This window comes from Sminthopsis crassicaudata, chromosome 3 (assembly GCF_048593235.1).
Source record: "Sminthopsis crassicaudata isolate SCR6 chromosome 3, ASM4859323v1, whole genome shotgun sequence".
Taxonomy (NCBI): domain Eukaryota; kingdom Metazoa; phylum Chordata; class Mammalia; order Dasyuromorphia; family Dasyuridae; genus Sminthopsis; species Sminthopsis crassicaudata.
In genome coordinates, this window is record NC_133619.1 from 153,283,315 (window position 1) to 153,303,112 (window position 19,798).

A 19,798-nucleotide genomic window follows, 5' to 3' on the forward strand; every position below is an offset into this window, starting at 1 on the left:
AATTAATATTGCCTTATTTTTTAAAAAATGATGAAATATGCCCTGTTCCCAGTCCATATAGAAGGATTTTCCATAGATGGTGAAGTCTCCCAATAGTTCTATTCACAAATGACTTTTGTTAATTATGTGGAATGAGCCCCAGAAGCTACAATGCATTCTTAATTAAAAATGTAAACATGTAAAGAAATCAATCTAATCTATCCTAGAAAAAAAAAGAAATATACAAAAAAATGTAGATTATTTATACAATAAAATGCAAAATGGAATTGTCTAGGAAACTCATTGAGATAGATGCGTTATTATATAACTTGTCAATGTGGGAAGACTTTGCTGTCTTCTGTGTCCTTATACCCATAACTTTTTTCCCCCAATTTCATATGTGTGATTTTGTGTGGGTAACTATCTATAACTGCTCACTTTTGAACCCTTGGCCCCTTACCTTCCATTTCTGTATTCTAATCTGTATTTATTTCTTTCCTTAAACAATGGGTTTTCCGATAATAAGAGTTTTGGTTTGTCAGTCAACATAGATGAATGGGTACTGAGCTGGGGCCCGACTTAGAAAAATAAATTAGGGGCAGCTAGGTGGCGCAGTGGATAGAGCACCAGCCCTCAATTCAGAAGGACCCGAGTTCAAATGTGGTCTCAGACACTTTAATACTTCCTAGCTGTGTGACCCTGGGCAAGTCACTTAACCCCAGCCTCAGAAGAAAAAATAAATAAATAAATAAAAATTAGATTATATTGTATTTGGGAAATAGCACAGCACCTTCAAAGATCCTAAGCTATTCATTGCCACAAAAGCCTATATTTTAATGCCAGTATTTTCAGGGTGAAGTCTCAGAGATAGAGTTAAAGCCTAAAGCTATTATTTCATTTGGTAAAGGGAATTCCCTAAAAAATTGAGGGAACTTCCTCTTACCAATGCAAGTTCAATCAATCAATCATTATTTATTTAGCATCTATTATGGTCAGAGCACCAAGTTAAACCTGGGGATACAAACAAAGGCAAAAGCTAGTCCCTGCTCTCAAAGAGCTTACACTGTAATGGGGGAAACAACATATAAACAAAAATATACAAACAAGTTACATACAGGATAAATAGAAAGTGGTTAAGAGAAGAAAGGCACTGGAATTAAGAAGGGTTGGGAAAGTATTTCCATAAAAGGTGGTATTTTAGTTGAGACTTTTGGATGTCAGGGAGGTCAGTGATTAAATGAAGGAAGGAGAACATTCCAGGCATGAGGAAATACCCAAAGTGACACTAATGCATTGTTGATGGAGTTGTGAACTTATCCAACCATTCTGAAGAGCAATTTGGAACCATGCCCAAAGGACTATAAAACTGTGCCTACCCTTTGAACCAGCAGTACCATTCCTGGGTCTATATCCTAAAAAAAAATCATAAAAGAGGGAAATGGGACATATGCAAAAGTGTTTGCTGTAGCTCTTGTGGTGGCAAGGAATTGGAAATGGCAGCAATGTCCATCAATTAGGTAATATCTGGAAAAGTTATGGTATGATTTGAGAACCATCAAACTGAAGATGGTAATTAAATCCATTGGGGCTGTTGAAATCACCAAGTGAAATAGTATAGAGGAAGAAGAGAAGAAAGCCCAGGACAGACCTTTGAGGGACATTAATGATTAGAGGAAAATCCAGCAAAGGAAACAGAGAATCCTCTCTGAAATCTGGAAAGAAGAGAATATCCAGGAGGAGAGAGTAATCAGAAGTGCCAGAGGCTGTCGAGAGGTCTAGGACAATGAGGATTGAGAAAAAATTTGGCCCACTAATAGATAATTTTGATAACTTTGGAGTGGAATGATAAAGTTGGAATCCAGATTGTAAGAGGTTAAGAAGAGAGTGAACAGAAAGTGAAGGCATCTATTGGAGATTGCCTTTTGGAGGACTTTAGCTATATGGGCTGGAAGAAATGTAGGACTGATAATTAACAAGGGCTGGGAAGATCAAGTGAGAGTTTTGGCACCTTCTGTGCAACTTACAGTCTTAATGAGTTGTCTAGACATCAGTTTCTTATACTGTGGGTCATAATCCCATATGAAGACTTGTAACTAAATGTGAGGGTTGCAAAATTATGATTTATTTTCAAGAAATGTTTGGTTTGTATACCTATTTTATATACCTATATATCCAGGATCACCTAAAATTTTTACAAGTGAAAAGGAGTCATGAATGAAAAAAGTTTAAATCAATATGTGTCAGAGGCAGGATTTGAATTCAAGTCTTTCTAGTCCTGAGGTCTTTTCTTTATCTACTATAGCAGGCTGCAAATTATGGAAATTCAACATCTTAAAAGACAGTTACTCAAATGACAATGGAATTTATGTGGGGAATGCAAGTAGCCTGAAGAATATTGAGAAAGACATAAAAAAATGATAGGAAAAGCATAAGAACATAAATAACAAGAAAAGGAAATGGGGCCAGTCATGTAGTCAGATCAAGAAATAGGAGATGAGCAACCTGAACCCTGTCCTATCATCCCTGAAATAATAAAAGGAACAGAAGAAAGATTCTAGTCCATAGAGTAGATATTTTAGGGGGAAGATTTATGAAAGACATAGTACAATATGAGCAGATATGAAGGAATTCTGTTGTTTATCCTTTGTTCTCAAAGAGGACATGACATCAGGGAGATAATACCATGGTATGCAAGTAAATTGGATTTAAGGAGGCAGTACAGTACCAATAAGATTGAATATCCATTTTAAAAATATGTCCTTATTTATCATACTTTTGCAGATTATATTATAGTTTAAAATATATTTTTCTGTTGAGGAAAAAAAAGTTTGTTTATTTTTTTTTAATTTCCTGGTTTCACTGATCATTCCTACCTTCTCAACAAAAATCATTCTCTAGACTCTCAGGAATAACTTGAACAGATTTCAGAAGTAGGCTTTCTATAATTGTAAATATGATAGAAAATCTTTTGTAAAAAAAAAAAGTTTAAAATTCACAATAGAAAATTTTTATTTCAAGCTTTTTATGCAGATTTCAAAGAGTATTAATGATTGCTCTATTTGGAAATACTTAAACCATTGCTACTTTGGTAACCCATGTATTCTAAGAAAGAATAGGCTAAACAATAGTTGGCAAGATAAATCCATCTGAAAATAAGCATATATAGCAAGTAAATAAACAAGAAGCACCATTTGGGTCCAAAATACAATTGGCTTCAGTTTCTCCTCTTAAAGAAAATGAAAAGCCCCGTATGTCTTTAGATATTTCTATTTTCCTTATGGCCAAAGAAATTGCAAAGAAATAACAACAAAACCCCAGTGTTGCCTTTAAATAGATAAAGTCTAGAATAAAATTTGTATAAGAGAATCTGATGAAGTGCATCCTGTAGGGATACATTGGACTTTCATAGGAAAAATAGGCAAGTACAATTCCCAGGAAAGACAACAGAATTTATGTGGAAAAGGATTTGATCAAAATTGCAAGAATAGTACACTATTAGAGAATCGCAGAAAGGGAACCCCAAGAGGAATTCCAGAATGGGGATCCCACAGCATTTGCTCAAGGTCCTTCCCACTTTCACTTCACAATTTTGGAAAGGAAAAGCAAGAGAAAAGATTGTAGAAAGCAGGCAGGACGTTCATAAGTTTACAAAGCTTTGGGGGTTTTCACACACTGTGGATGCCCATATTGTGTGATCTGATAAATTGAAATCATCTGTCAGCCTGTCTGTTCACATATCTATGCTATTCATAGAAAATGTACCTCTTTTCTCATATATAACACCATATGCCTCTTCCTTTACCTAATTAGGTGCAGTATATGAATTCTGGGGACCCATAAGGTTTTTTTCAGGCCTACAGAATAAAGGAGAAGTTAATGTTAGATTACTCATGTAGCCATGAGAGATCTTTCTGCTAGCATAGGATTTTGTATAACTGTAAAGAACAACAAGGAAGATTATTAACTTAAAAAATTAAATTTGTCTCCTTGTCTATTATCACCTGCAGGGATCAAGAAGAATCTGTGTATCCTGCTCCATACTTGAAAGGAAAATAGAATTTTTTGGTCTTCTTACTGATGATCTTCTATAAGGTTTCATAAACGTTGCAAATGATATCACATCAAACCATGCAGAAGTGGTGCTAAGCATTCTTATGTATGGTTTTGCAATTGTTTTTACATTAGAAGGATTACTCTGAAGTCAGAGTTGAAATGAGTTGAGTTCAAATCCCAACTCAATCATTTACTATTTGTATGATCTTGAATAAGTCATTTTAAAATTCTCTGGTCTTCCATTTCCTCATTTGTGGAATGAGCAGATAAGGACCCTTGCACTGATCTATAATCTGATGCCACTCTTTTACATCAAAAACTGTCAGTTTGTATTCTGATGGAAGTGGATATCTTCAACGTAAAGAAGAGCTAATCCAATTCCAATTGATCAATGATGGACAGAATCAACTACACTCAGAAAAGGAACACTGGGAAATGAGTGTAAACTGTTAGCATATTTTGTTTTTCTCCCCAGATCATTTTTACCTTCCAAATCCAATTCTTCCTTTGCAACAACAACAAAATTTGGTTCTGCACATATACATTGTATCTAGCATATACTATAACATATTTAATATGCATGGGAATGCCTGCCATCTAGGGGAGGGGGTGGAGAGGAGGGGAAAAATTCGGAACAGAAGAGAGTACAAGGGATAATGTTCTAAAAAATTATCTATGCATATGTACTGCCAAAAAATGTTATATTTATAAAATTAATAAAAAAAAACTGTCTTTTTTTTCAGATGTGGGAGTGGAGGATAGAAATAATTGCTTGTTAATTGGGATTGTGGGAAGGATTGCCAACCAAATAAATAATAAACTATCCTGTCATTCAAGGCCCTCAACAACCCAGATCAAATCTTTACCTTTATATCCTAATCTCGTATTATTTTCTCTATTTCATATGTGTTCCAAAACACATTGTATTGTATATACTATTATATATTGTATCCTTCATTTCCTCCCTGACCTTTTCTATTTCTACTCTCTTTTTTCCCCCTTGAAAACAGGCCTGGGTGGATCCTACCTATCCCCTGTATTAGCCTGTTGAAATTCTGCCCTTTCTTCAAGACCTAATTTTGGTGTCTCGATTCCTAAATCCTAGCTAAATAAAATCTTATCTTTCTCTCTATAACCACCTGTTTACAACTACATTTAGCATCATAATTATAAGTATAGCTGTTTTATCCTTCCCTTCCCTGTGAATTTCTTGAGATCAGAAATGTGTAATTTCATCTTTGTAATTTCAGCACTGTATAGATGTCCACTTATGTATTCCCTGATTTAGATTATTTGTATAGGTTTACAGGTAGAGTTAAAAAAGGAAAGTTCTATAATGCAATTAAAATAATGACACCAAAGATGAAAGAGGAGGAAGAGACTGTCTATCCTTGAGGTAGGAAAGGAGTCCAGCTTCGAAAAGAACAGACAAATGCATTTACAAGTGTTTATATTTCTTTACAACAAAGATAGTTTGATCCAGAGATTATCTTGTCACTAGTAGTTTTTCTTATTTTTATCCATTAACGTCCTCAGGCATATTAGAGAATGTGAATGTAGTTCTTAAATAAGATAGAAGGATTTCAGTAGTCATGTGTCTACAGGAAAAAAAAAAAAAAGAGGGGTGGCTAAGAATGGTCTGTCAAATTTAATGGACTTATAAAATCAAGCCTCCCTCCCTTCTTCCTTTCCTCTCTCTCTCCTTCCCTCCCTCTCCCTTTCTGTCTCTATTCTTCTTCCTCCTCCCTTTCCTTTTGTTTACTCTTTCTTTTTCCCTCTTCCTTTTCCCTCTCTCCCTTTTCCCACTCTCCCTTGCTTTCTTCCCCAGACCCCAAAAACACACATTAGAGTTCAGAAATATGTGTGCCTGTTGGTTGATTTCTTTTGAAGTTTTAAGGACATTGTCAAAAACAAGATTTACCCATATATGGCAAATCCCCACAAAATGATTATCTTCATTTTTTAAAGGAAAGCAAAATATACTTCTTTTCACCAGTATAATGAACACTAAACCAAAAACATTGCCTTCTACTCCTAAATACTCCAATGTACAGAATTTTCAGGTCATCAAAATCAGGAAAGGCAACCAGGGTAGAGGCATTAATTAGGAATCTCTGTGCCCTATGGAAGTTTGAAGAAATGCAAATCCCCCCTCACATCCTCTCCCACTTCCTCTTCCTTATCCTTCCTCCAGCCCTTCCCCCTCCTCCAATTAATAAAACCAAAAGAGAGGAGAATGATACCCCCCACAGAGAATAAGGAAGTAAAATCAACACAACTTGTAGCTATTCCATTCATTGAACACCTACTATTGAAGAGCATTGCACCAGATATTGGAGAGGCAAAGAACTTAAAAAAAAAAAAGAAAAAGAAAAAAGAAAAAAGAAAAGGAAAAGAAAAGAAAAAGAAAAAAACGTGAATAATCCGTTTGAGGAGCTCAAGATGGCAGTTTTCCCAGAAATGTCAAGTAAGAAAGTGTGATAAATGTCCAAATTGAAGATGGTTTTGGTCTTTGGGGTACAGTGTATCCCTTATATCTATCTAGTTAAATTATTGTCTAGATATTCAAACTTTTCAGATGAAGATTAGTCCAAGAAAACCTTTCATTTTGGGAAGGAAAACGTCTGAGATATAGAAGGGCATAGCAAGGGAGACCAGAAAGAATGCTTCACTTCCCACGGGACCAAGTAATAACACTAGAGTGCACCGGGAAAATGAAAAAGGCGACTTCCTCGGCCAGAGAATTGAGAGAAAGCTGGGATTGAGGATGGAGTAGCAAGGACTTACTGGAACCGAAAAGGGAGGGGAGGAGAAAGAAACAAAAAGAAAGCAAAGACTGGACTGATGATGTGAAGTCAGAAAAAGAAGTGACACTGGGCGTGGAGAGAAGAAAAAACAAACCTCCAAGGCTAGAGCCATGAGAAACTGTGGGTGAAGGCACTGGCTGGTGGGCTTGGCTGACTACAGCCTAAAAAACTTTTACTGAAAAAACTTGCTTGAGTTTAATGCTCCCTCAGGACAGTGGAGGGGGAGGAGAGAGAAAAGAGAGAAGGGGGGGGGGGGAACCAAAAGTCTCAAGAGTCTGGCGTTTTTTGTTTTAAAGAACTACCCTCTTGGGTCTGCCCCTAATTTTCCGGGGTTTGTTCCTGATTTAAAAGGAGAAGTTTTATGTCACCTCGGAGAGTCTGCATTTTTGTGGGATTCAAATATTCCTTAATTGGGTGTTGTCTCTTTACAGAAAGAAAAGACGCCTTTTATTTCATTTTACTTTGCCGTTTTAATTTACTCCCTTTCGTGTTTAATAACTAGGTAGGGAAATGTTAAACAGCTGCTGTAAAATATTACAAACCCGCTCCCTGGGAACATTCAGGAGAGACTTTGAAGCGCTATCTTCCTTCCCAGAACTCAGAGAGCCTGGGAGAGAGCACAAAAATTGCAGCCCAGATTAGAAGACAAACTGAGGTGATGGTGGTTTCTTTCTTCCATTCTCCCAACTCCCACTTCCACCCCTCAGGAAATTTGAATTCCTTCCATTCCTTTTTGGGGGGTTGTTATTTGAGAGTGTGGGATGGAAGGGGGTTGGTTTTGTTTTGAGAAGAGGGGATGAAATAGATGATAATGTTGCCAGGAAACTAACGCCACCTCCACGTGAGCGATTCATCCCTCCATCAGCACCACTATCTTCTCGGGGGTTTTCGATTTCAATCCCCAGGGCTGCGAGGGAGCCAGCTTTTATGTTAATTCGAGCTGGACGTTTGAATAGCTTAACAATACCTAATGCCTTCGTGCAGATTAAGAAAGGCAGGAAAACGTCCGGCATTCTACTTTACTTTTTCAAAACACATTAGTGCCTTGCCTTCGAGGAAAAACGCTTCGAAAACCCGCAAGATTGCTATGGTTGCTTCTAGCAATTTAAGGGGTGCACCAAATACTGAATTTTCCGAAAAGGGCAAATCAGCAAAGGGTCAATTCAGTTTTCCGCCAACGAATTTAGAATTCGTAAATTTGCAAAGCAGTGCAGAAAAAAGTTCGGTTAAGTTGGAGTAGTGCCGGTGCGTGTGCGCTCCCTTTCCTGGCAAATGTGCCTGTCATAAAATGTAATACTGACTATAAAACAAATCAGTACTTTGAAACGACTTGTTTCAGATGTTTTAATAAATCCCCGATGGCACATGCGCTGCCTGCTATTGATAATATTAATGTGTTAATAGTTCCGCAGAAAGAGTAAGCATTGGTAGGCTGGGCACACCCACAGAGAAGGACCCACAGACGGGCAAAGGTGGAGTTTGCTTGGATCTGGAGAGAAAGAAGTTGTTCAATCGTCCTATAATGTCCAGCTGCACGTTGTCTCTACGATATAAACTGACTTCCCAAGAAAAATATGATATCTTGAATCCTGGCTGAGATCCAAGTTTTTATTATTGTATTGCTAATAATAAATCCCTTAAATTACGAATTCATAAAAATACAAATTATGGGTATGTGTGTGTACATATATTCATATACATGTTTATAGACAATATGGGGAGTCTCTGGTTCTCCCACCTTCCACTGAAGGAAAAGGTCATTCTTACCTTTAGGGGATAGAAAGATATGCCCACCTTTCCTTAAAACTCAGGCCTCTGTACTGGTCATGCAGACATTAATACTCTAAATCCAGCTAGGAGTCTCCCAGAGTTGTGGAAGTAGTACAAATTCTAAGCTCCAGCCGCTTTCCCAAGAAAGTAAAGCTTTCTTTTAAAGGGGAAGTGAGGTTTTTGCGTTTGCAAGCCCGCGTTGGCAATCGGCAAAACACAACCCAGGTCTCAAACGCAGACTCTGAGGAGATTTGCCGGAGTTCACAGTTTCTGGGGACTGGAAAAGAGGAAAAGAATAGAGGGAAGGCTCGAGAGAAGACCGTTTAATGTAAGGTTTTCGTTTTTTCTAATCTCCTAGTAGCCCTTACTGGGGAAATGTTTCTCTTGAGCAGCCACCGAGACTAAAATCCTAAAGAGGAGCTACACTGTCTTTGGCCCCCAGCTCTCTGAGTCATGGGGTGGAGTTAAGATTTGGGATGGAGAGATGTGCAGTGATCCAAAAGTGGTGATCTAGAAAAAAAATTTTTTTTAAGTGTAGATTTGGGATGGGAAGAGATTGTTCTGTGGCTTTCTGACCATAATCAAGAGGGATCCAGGCAAACAGGTTTCTATAAATAGTATCCAAAAGCTAATGTTTTTTGGAGGAATTGACTCCCTAACTTCAAGTCTTCTATTGCTAAAAATTGCCATGGTGTATTTTCATATATATGCTCTGTCTGACTCACATGGACACATACACAAGACTATAATTCAAGGAGCCCCTATTCCTGCAGTTTGGAGGCAGAAGGCCTGTGCAGCTGTAGCCAATCCTGGATTCCCCCCGCCCCCCCCCCTCCTCCACTACCACCACCACCACCACCTTTGTGGCATGGATTCAGGACTCTGGCTTTGGATTCATGGGTTTTCCTTATGCAGCCCAAAATCCAGGTGAAATATTCCCTCTACTTCTAAACAGACTCCTTAATTCACTGTCATTCCCATAACATATCACCAAACCCAAGTTGGAGGCAGAGAATTCCTGGGCTCTGCTAATCACCCCCACATTTTGTTTTCCTTTCTCTCTCCCCACAGTATCTAGGGCCTTTCTATTCTAGAACGTGTTTCAATTCCAAACATTATTTTTGTTTCCCAAGTGGGGAAGTGACACAACAGGCTCTGAGGGTCACAGGAAACAGCCTATTCAGACCTTTGAGGACATTTTGATTTGTACCTTTAGGATCAAGGGCCCCTTTGGCCAGGACCTCAATCCAGGGGAAGTCCAGAAAGGTTGGGTCTGGCTGAAGAGGGCTAGAGCTGGGTGGAGCCTGAGCAAGCTTGTGGAGCCAGACAGGAAAGTGGGAAAATGGGGAGTAGGAAAAGGAGAAGGGGTGGAAAGAAAGAGGGAGGAGGGGAAGAAAGGTGGAGGAGAAAGGAAGCAAGCAGGTTGAAGAGGGTTAAAAGTGATACTGCTCTCTGGAAAGTGCTTCCTAAAAAGACTGAGTCAAAACCATTTGTTCCAAAAGGAAGTTTTCAGTTGACAATACTGTAATAATAAAAACCTTGCAAGGAGGGGCAGAAGGAGAAGTGATAATAATATTATTCACCTAGTCTAAGCACTTTAAAGTTTTAAAGCACTCTTCTTACAACATCTTAAGGTGGATTATTCTAGTATTCTTACATTTGTCTTACAAACTGAAGTCCACAGTCACTTCTTAAAGGATCAGAGTCTGAATTTGAATCTATAACTCAAGTGCCTTTACACTTTATTATAAATGATCTAGTGATTACATTTAAGTCATTTAAATTGTGGTTTTCATGCCTGCTTTAATTTCTGTCTAAACTTAAATTTGTGAGCATTAGATGCAAATCTAATTTGCTTCACTGAATTTAGAGTGTTGATATAAACCCAAAGCATGGGTCAAAATACATATATATATGAATATATACATAAAATATTCATATTTATATGCTAGTAACAGAAAAAACAGAATGCAGTTCTTAAAGCTATCTCCTTTACAAAACTTTTTGGAGGTAAGTGGTATAAATAAAAACTTTTTTACAACATGAGGAAAACTAAAGTTTATCAAGATTAAGTTATTTTCCTAAAGTGTTGAATATTTGAATATTGAAAATTTTGACTCCAAGATGAGTATATGTTTCCAGAATGCACATCGATTAAAGGAATTGAAGGCATATACAGTGCAAACTTGTCAAATATATCTACCCTAAAATTACAGAGACAATCTAGTCTACTGTCCAGGACCAAGAAAAATCATTAATCCTAAAGTCTGAAGAATTGGGTTTGAATCTAGGTTCTGACATCCTTCTCTTGTAATAAAAGAAGAGGGGAGGAAGCTTTTGCACAAACAAAATCAATGCTACTGGGGCAAAGAAAAAAAATTGCACCAAATTTCTCTAATAAGTATCTGATAACAAAGATATAGGGAACTAAAACAAACATACAACTGACCAATAGTCATTTCTTCATGGATAGATGATCAAAAGATACCGTTTTCACAATAATTTTGAGGTGAATTTAGACTGAATATTAGGGGAATATTTCTGACAATTCAAGCTGTGCAAGGTAGAATAGGCTGCCTGATGAAATGGGGGGAAGAGGGTTTCCTCCTCCTGAGAAATTTTCAAGCAGAGACTAGATAACCCTTTGTTTGATAAGTGGATTTCTTCTTTCATAGAACCATTACACTAGAAGTTTTCTGAATTGCTTCCAGATCCGTTTCCATGATTCTGTGATCTACTAATTGTGAGAGGCTCTGAGCAAACTACTTAGCCCCTCCAATTTTGTTTCCTTATATGAGAATAGGAATAATGCCTGCACTAACAGTGTACTCACAGTGTTCTTGTAAAGGAATCTTTTGTAAAACATAAGGTATTTTATTAAAAAAAAAACAAACAACAACAACAACATTTGGGGAGGGGGCTAATATTTAGCAAAAGTTTACTTAGGCCTCATGATTTTATATAGGTAATTATTAGGCATTTCTTGAACTGTTTTGCAGATTGTGTCCAAAAAAAGCACCTAAAAACCAAGAAACCGGAGATTTTGAATGTAAACAACTTTGACCTGGAGCAGCTGGGTGTTGAACATGATAGAGTGCTGGGCCTGGAATCTGAAAGACTAATTTTTCTGAGTTCAAATCTGAGTTCAAATCAGGCACTTACTGTGTGATCTTGGGCAAGTCACTTAACTCTGTTTACCATAATTTCCTCCTAATCAGTTGGAGAAGGAAATGGTAAACTACTCCAGTATTTTTGGTCAGGAAAACCCCAAATAGGATCACGAAGAATCAGACAGGAGAGAAAAACAAATGAACAAATATTAAAGAAAAAAATAAAATATTGACCTCCTAAGATCTAGATACTGATCAACCAGTGTTATAGGTACAAAATATATATATATATAAAAGCAGGGAAAGGAAAGCTGCAATCTTAAGATCCATTTCTTTTTATTAGTACTAACAGCTGATAATTAAAAACATCAAATTTTACAAAATGCAAACATGATATATACTTTCTCATTTGATCTTCACAACAGCTCTCTGTAAGTACTATCAGTATTCTTAACCCCATTTTATAAATGAAAACTGACTTAGAGGGTCAAGAAAAAAGAAAAAAAAAAGAAAAAAATAATTTATATAGCATCTACTCTGTGTCAGGAATTGTACTAAGAGCCTTTATATATATGTGTATATATATACATACATACATATATATATATATATATATATATATATATATATATATATATATATATATATATATATATATATATATATATATATATATATATATATATATATAAATACATATGGCTGGAAGAAAAAGGGAGAATAAAAAGATGGAGAAATGAAATAGAATGGTGCATCTCCTGGCATTCACATAACTTCCTCTAGATTCTGGTTCATCATACCCTTGGTATGAAGGGTTTTTCTTTTATCACAGATCAAACCAGTTGGAATAAATGAACTTCATGCTCAGATCCATTACACAGACATAAGGAGGCTACAAAGCAGTTTTGGTCAACTAGGATCCAGATCCACACACCCATACATAGAAGTTGCAACTATGACTCCCTCTTCTAAGGACATCTATAAGCCTTTCTTTAACCCTTTCCTTCCCCTTTCTCTCAACCCATATACATTCCTGACATATAAACTGTCACAAATACCCAAATACATTTATATTCTCCTCCCTGAATCCTATCTTAGCACAAATGCCTTACTACACTAACAAACACACCCATGGGAGCTTTTAACATATATGCATAATCCAACTAATCAAACCAGTACCCAATCCCTGGCTATTTCATACCAGGTTTCACTAAAAAAAAAAAAAAAAAAAAAAAAAAATCAAGCAAAAAAGAACACCCTCAAACACATAGGCCTTTACAACTCTTGGCATTACCAAGGGTCTTTTGCAAAAAACAGAGCCTTAGTTGTGGGGTAGGGTGAGGAGTTGTGGGCAGTAGACCAGATTAAGAGGGTAGCTACCCTTTTCCCTAATTATTGAGCTGTTATCTTACTTGACCACAGGCAGATGACATCAATACAGGGCAACATCATCATGGTTCCTTTCCTTCTCCTCCAGGAGCCATTTCCTGAGAGTTCAGGTTCATTTAGGAAGGTCTACCTTCCTGAGCTGAGTGACTTTAATAACTTTTAGAGAAGAATCTGCTTTGGAGCAAAATAAGTTGTAGGAGGTCAGCGCCCCCCCCCCTTTTTTTTAAACACAGGGGACATGATCTTAACTGCCATGATGTTTTCTAGTTTTAGCATGCAGGGAAAGATTATTTACACAGTTCCTGAAGGACACATTTCTGGCTTCTCTCCCTATGAGCAGGTTCTGGTTTTTTTTCATCCTTCTCCTACATTTGGCTCCCCTATAACCCTGTTATTCCCTCTTTATAGAAGTGATATCTTGAACCTCACCATTTCTTAACCAATGGCTCCAGCTGAGGAATTCATGCTCTTCTTCAAAATCTTGCTCACCTAGAAAAGCTTCCTCACACTTAGGCTCTTCACTCAAGGTCTCCTTTCCTAACCCTACCTAGCCCACACCCTCAGCTTTCCTTAGAGATTCTTGGAAGTTTTGTAATGTAATTGTAATGGTTATTGTAAGTCACACACAAGTCCCCACCTTACACATACAAGCACATAGATTCTTTCCCTTCCTAGTGCACACACAGGCTTCTTCCCCACCCCCACCCCCACCCCATGCACTCACCCACACATTCTTCCCTTCCCTCACTAGCACAACACATAAGCCCTATGCTCTCCGCCCCCTCTCTCCCAACCCAATCGTTTGTCTTTTGTGCTAGGCTTTAATAACATGTTTCCCCTAGTCTCCTGATCTCCCCCCCCCCTTTTATACCCTCCTCATTCTTCCTCCTCTTTCTTCCTACCCTCCATTCTCTCCCTTTCTTATTTCTCATTCCTCCTATTTCTATCCGGACTCTCCTCCTCCTTCCCTCCCCCTTTTCTCACTTCTCCTCCCCTTCCTCTCACTCCTCTAGCCTCTCTGCAGCTCTCCAGAATCCCTTCCCCCTTCCTCTTCCTCCCCTCACAATACCCACAACCCTTCTTCACTCTCTCTTGGTTAAGAGGCGCCGGGCAGCCGCCGTTAAAGCAGCAACCCAGAGAGCAGAGGGAGGCGAAAGAAGAGAAATACTCCTGTGTCGTCCCCCACACCCACACCCACGCCTGAAGACTGGGGAGGGAATCCAGACACAGTGGGCAAGGGGAGAGAATGTATAGTTGAGGACAAGGTATGGATACGAGGGTCGCCTTCTCCTTGTTTGTTTTCCTCTTGCCCTCTGAATGCTAGATTGAGATGTAAAGATTACACTTTGATAGTAGCGGGCGAATAAAACCCCGAGTCAACACTCAGAGCAAACAAAAGTGTTAGTAGTACACACCGCCAACCCCGCTGGGACCCGGGCTGCGGGCTGCTGGAAGAAAAAAAAACCGCTTCTCAGTGCTAATTACAAATAAATGATGATGTGCTCACTAAGTAATTGATTTAATGAAGTTCCTATGAAACTATTAAACCCGGGTGGAGGTCAGGCCGGAGGCGCCCCAGAGCGCCCATTGTGGGATGTTTAACTCCACCAATCTCCTCGGAAAGACGTCGAAGCTAATAGGTGAAGTCACAGCTGCGCCAGGGCTGACTTCTCCAAGCGTCCCCACCGCCCCAGTCCTCCCGGAGCAGTCCAGGCCACCCGGGACACCCTCCTTTTCCCTTCTCCTTAGGCGGATCTTCCCCCTTCCCCCTGCCGCGCTCCCACCCTTCCCTCCCACTTCTGTACAGTCTCTGGGCCCCGTTCCATCCCCGTAGTCCTAGCTCCGACCCTGCGAGCCAGCTACTCACAGCAGCCTTCAGCTTCGCAGCAGGCTCTCCTGAAGGCGACAGCCAAAGGGATCCTAGATCTAGTTAAAGAGGGGGAAAGTAGTGCAATGAACTTGTCTCTACCACTACAAGTCGGCTGCAGTCCACCCTCCCCCCCCCACCCGTCAACCCACCCTCTCCCTATTATGCCCCCTCCCCCCCAAACACTTGCAGAAACTTAAGCCAGTGTGCCAGGTAGGGTGCTTGCGCGGTTTTGGCAAGGTGCCTGGAGCCTGAGTGTGTGCCCAGTTCTCCGCCTAAGGCTTTAGGGACTTATGTGGTGTGTGTGTGTGTGTGTGGGGGGGGGGGGGGGGGGGTGTGATGAAAAGGCACCTTTTCTTGCAGCTCCTACATTAGCCTGGCTGCCTATTCAGTCCTTGCAAAGAAGAGAGAAGGGGAAAGAAAAACAGGGAAAGAAGAAAAGGGTTGGCTAGGCAAAGAAGGAGGATACTGAAATATTGAACAGAATAAAATGGGGCAATGGTTTCATTAAGAAAAAGCTGAATTTTTTGTCCACTTCAATGGTTTGCCAAGTTGGCTTTCTTGGGTTGTCTACAAGTTAGGAAGAATCAGACAAGGATGTTGGATGACCTTCCCTGTTTCTTCATTAGTGCAGTGCAATGAAATGGGCATTGGACCTGGAGTTAGAGAACTTATATACCAATCTGGCTCTGCTACTCCTACCTGTTCTATCCTAGGTGTTCCCCCTTTCTGTTGATTCTCTGTGATCCCATTTAGAGTTTTTTTTGGTAAAGATATCAAAGTGGTTTGCCATTTTTCTTCTCCAGCCCATTGTACAGATGAGGAGATTGAGGCAGACAGGGTTAAATAAGAGTCTAAGGTCAGATTTGAACTCAGGTCTTCCTGGAAGCACTCTATCTATTTTGCCAGCTAGCTGCCCAGATGTTCCCTCAGCTAGTGTCCTCAGGATTACTGTCCTCAAATTGCATGAAGCTGTCCTCAAATCTCTCCTTGAACCTCATTTTCCCCTGTACATACACATTCCCTATTCTAGGTTAAATGGAGTTGAATAGAAAAGGGTGTGTGTGTGTGTGTGTGTGTGTGTGTGTGTGCTATTTGTGTACAATTGGATTTGATCATAGAGGCTATCTAGTCCAACTCCTCATTTTACTGCTAAGGAAACTAAGGTTTAGATTGGCTAAATTACTTGCCCAAAGTCACAAACATAGTAAATTATTATTTAAGCAAATCAGCTCTAGGTTTCCATTTAATCTGGGGAAGGGAGCCCAAGGAAAATCTTGGTGCTGGAAAATTGGAGGTTCTGAGTCCTTTAGAGTCTGAGCTAGTCACTGGACAGTGATCATAAGGAAAGTTTGGGCCTAAGTCAATTGGAGATTCAACTGTTTCTCCTGTCGCCCTGACCCAATGTAGAAAAACAGGACTTTAGAAGGCTTGCTCCAGCTCCAGGAATAAGGATGAGTAGAGGGCTAGGAAGAGGGAGGGAAGAGGAACTTAATGGAAGAATATGTGCTTGAGAGGATCTAACCCCTGAGTCAGAGGACTGCACTCTAGAACCAGTTCCAAAGTATTAAAAACCCCAATGACTGGAAATGACTAAGCAGGCACCCCTTTCTTCAGAGATACATCAACAAAGCACCTGCAAAGAGAAATTGCCTTCCTATGTCAGGCTCTATCTGGAAGAAAAATAAAGTCCCACTTCATGTAGGTTCCCAAGAAGTCAATGGAGATAATATGGCTCCGCTGGAATATGAAGCAGTTCTGCCTAAAGTTAGAAATAGTCTTAGAAGGGAAGTAAGGAATCCTTCAGAGTTTAGATTCTGCTGCTAACTCCATATGTTAGTATGCTAAGCTGATCCTTAGTTTCTTCATCTGTGAAATGATGAAATTTGGACCATTTGTTCTTTAGAATCCTATGAGGGCATCACTAGTAAGTCTATGGTACTAGTATGTCTAAGACATTATGTATATTATGTGTATTCTGCTTTATATTCTGAATTGATTGTTCCGATTCATGATAAGATTGACTTGATGGGTTTGGAATGTATTTTATACATTTGAGATATATCCAGTTAACTACAGGCTACCAGATGGCACAGTGGATATGGATCTAAATTTAGTAAGATCTGAATTCAAATCTGGCTTTAGACACTCAAATAAACTAATATTTGTTTCTCAATAATATTTTATTTTGCAATCACTGTAAAGATAATTTTAACATTCATTTTGTAATATTTTGAGTTCCAAATTTTTCTCCCTCTCTTTTACCCCCCCCCAAGACAAGCAATCTAATATAGATTGTACATGTACAATAATTTAAAACATATTTTCATATTTGTCATTGTGAAAGAAAAATCAGAACAAAAAGGGGGAAAAAAAACTAGAGAGGAAAAACAAACAAAAAAGGGCAAAAATAGTATACTTCCATGGACATTCAATGTCCATTATTCTCCCTCAGGCATTTTCCATCTCAAGTCTATTAGAAGTGTCTTAGATCAATCCTTGCATTGCTCTGAATAGCTAAGCCTATCATGTGATCATCATATAATCTTGCTGTTACTGTGTGCATTGTTCTCCTGGTTCTGCTCACTTCATTCAGCATCAGTTCATGTAAATCTTTCTAGGCTTTTCTGAAATCAGCTTGACTAGCTAATATTTGTAAAGTTCTTAGGTCAGTTCCTGGCACAAAGTAGTCTCTCTATATAAATGCATAATCTCTTCCAACTAGACTGGCATATTTCAGTGTATCCATAACTTGGGCATTTGATCCACTTATATAGATGACAACCAATCTGTCTTGAGATCCCATGTATTTCTTGTACATCTCCTTCCATAAATTCTCTACAGAAGATCCCACCATAAAACAGGTTGCAAATAGTTTGTTTTTCATGTTAGGAATTAGCAGCCCTTTATTAAAGGAAGACCAACACTCTTACTTGGGTCATAGTTTTTTGTTTGGGGGGGAGGGGAATTGACATAAATCTTTTCTACATCCTAGAGTTTCACCATCTTTTTTTTTTTTTTTTTTTTTTTTTTTTTTTTCAAATTCTGTTGGTTTCAAGTTTGGAGCTTTATTGTTTTGTTTATGAATATTTTGCTGGAGAAAAGAGAATGCAAATGTAGTAGAGGAAGTTGCCAGTAACTTTCATTGGCCAATGGTGGGCCATTTTATAAATCCTTTTGTTTTATTTCTTTTAATCTAGAAAAGATGCCTGATTACACCTCTGTTGGAGCCCCTCCTTTTTGGAAGTGAGTCTTATTAGTATATTGAGTCCATAAAACAATGCCCTACCATGGTGGCTAATTGTTTTGTTGTTTTTATTGTTGTCGATGTTTTTCTGCGATAAGATTTAAATTTTCAAAATGCAAAGGAGGACAGAGAAATGAGGCTACTCAAAATCATGAATCCCGCGTGTCCCTTGTTTGCTAAACAACGTTCTCCAAAATGTGCCAACAGCGGTGCGCACAGGGATTCTCTCCTCCATATCAGCCCATCTGCAGCTGTTCTCATTCTGTTGCCGCATGCCTGCCCCTCCTTTCCCTTCCCCTCCCCTCATCCCGAGCCCCTTCATATTCCTCTAATGCCGACTGATTACTACATTCCCGCTGCCCTTAATATAAGATAGGGGCTTCTCTTCAGCTTCCAAATAAGAAGTGACACATGCCCTTCACTAAACCAACGTGTGGGGAAAGCTTTGGGTACAGAGGGCTATTGACAAGAACACGGCCAAGAGACAAAGCTGGAGTCTAGCGGAATCAGAAGCAGCCTTAATTAACACCATCTTAAATAGTCCAACAGGCACTGAAGACAAAGTTGAAGAAAGACTTTAAGGCTGAGTGCCCCTCGACAAGCTCTTTTTTCCTCGTGTCATTCAATATTTAATGCACCCCGCTTGTAATGCTACTACTGGTGTTCCTTTCTCAGCAAGTACATTATTTTTCACGGTGCCCATGGCCAGGGAAAGCCCTTTAGGCAAAGAAAATCAAAATGTTTGTTGTTTTGGATGACTTATAACTCTTGTTTAACACAAGCACTTTCAGGAAAGTATAACAGGCGCAGCCCCCAAAGCAAACAACAAAATCCTTGTGACAGAGGCGGACACAAAAAGCACATTGTGTTGTGGACTACTCCCTTTCTCTGGTGCTAGATGGGGGCCTGTCTCGGAGTGAACACCACGATGCCATTTCACTTTTGAACTATTGTTTTTGAGTTATGCCATGTGGTCAAAAGGAGAGAGAAGGAGGTTGTTTCCAGGCTCATAAGACAAACGAGTTGCCTTTTCATTGAAATACCCCCGCGATCCTTGAAAACGGAGTTTAAATGTCACCTCCGCCTTTCTAATGGGCACAGGGCTGGAGGCGACCCTTCAGAGAGCCTCAGTGATAAACGACCCTTATTAAATATGGCCCAGGCTGCTGGGAAAACCTTTCAACTGGCCAACTCGCCCAAATAGCGCCCGGAGCTGGGTTACACGGGGAGGAGCCCCCGGAGTCTTCTCCCTTAATTATGACGGGAAAGATTGAAGGACTGGAGGACTCAGAAAGATGAGTTGTTGCAATGCTTATAATGTCTATGGGGGAGAATTGAGGGATGGGGGTTGGGTAGGGAGGGGGGAGAGAGTTGTAATACAACTTCTTATCCTTCTCCCCACAACATCCCCACAACACTGCCCTATCACAAGGAAATCTGAGTGAAAGGTTCGTGTGTTTTCCTCCTGACTTCTTTTTGTCCTTAGCAGAGTGGCGTCTGCAAGTCTGAGCTGCAAAGTTACTGATTTGCAGGCTGCATGTTAAGGCAGCCCATGTAAGTAATTTCTACGGGCATC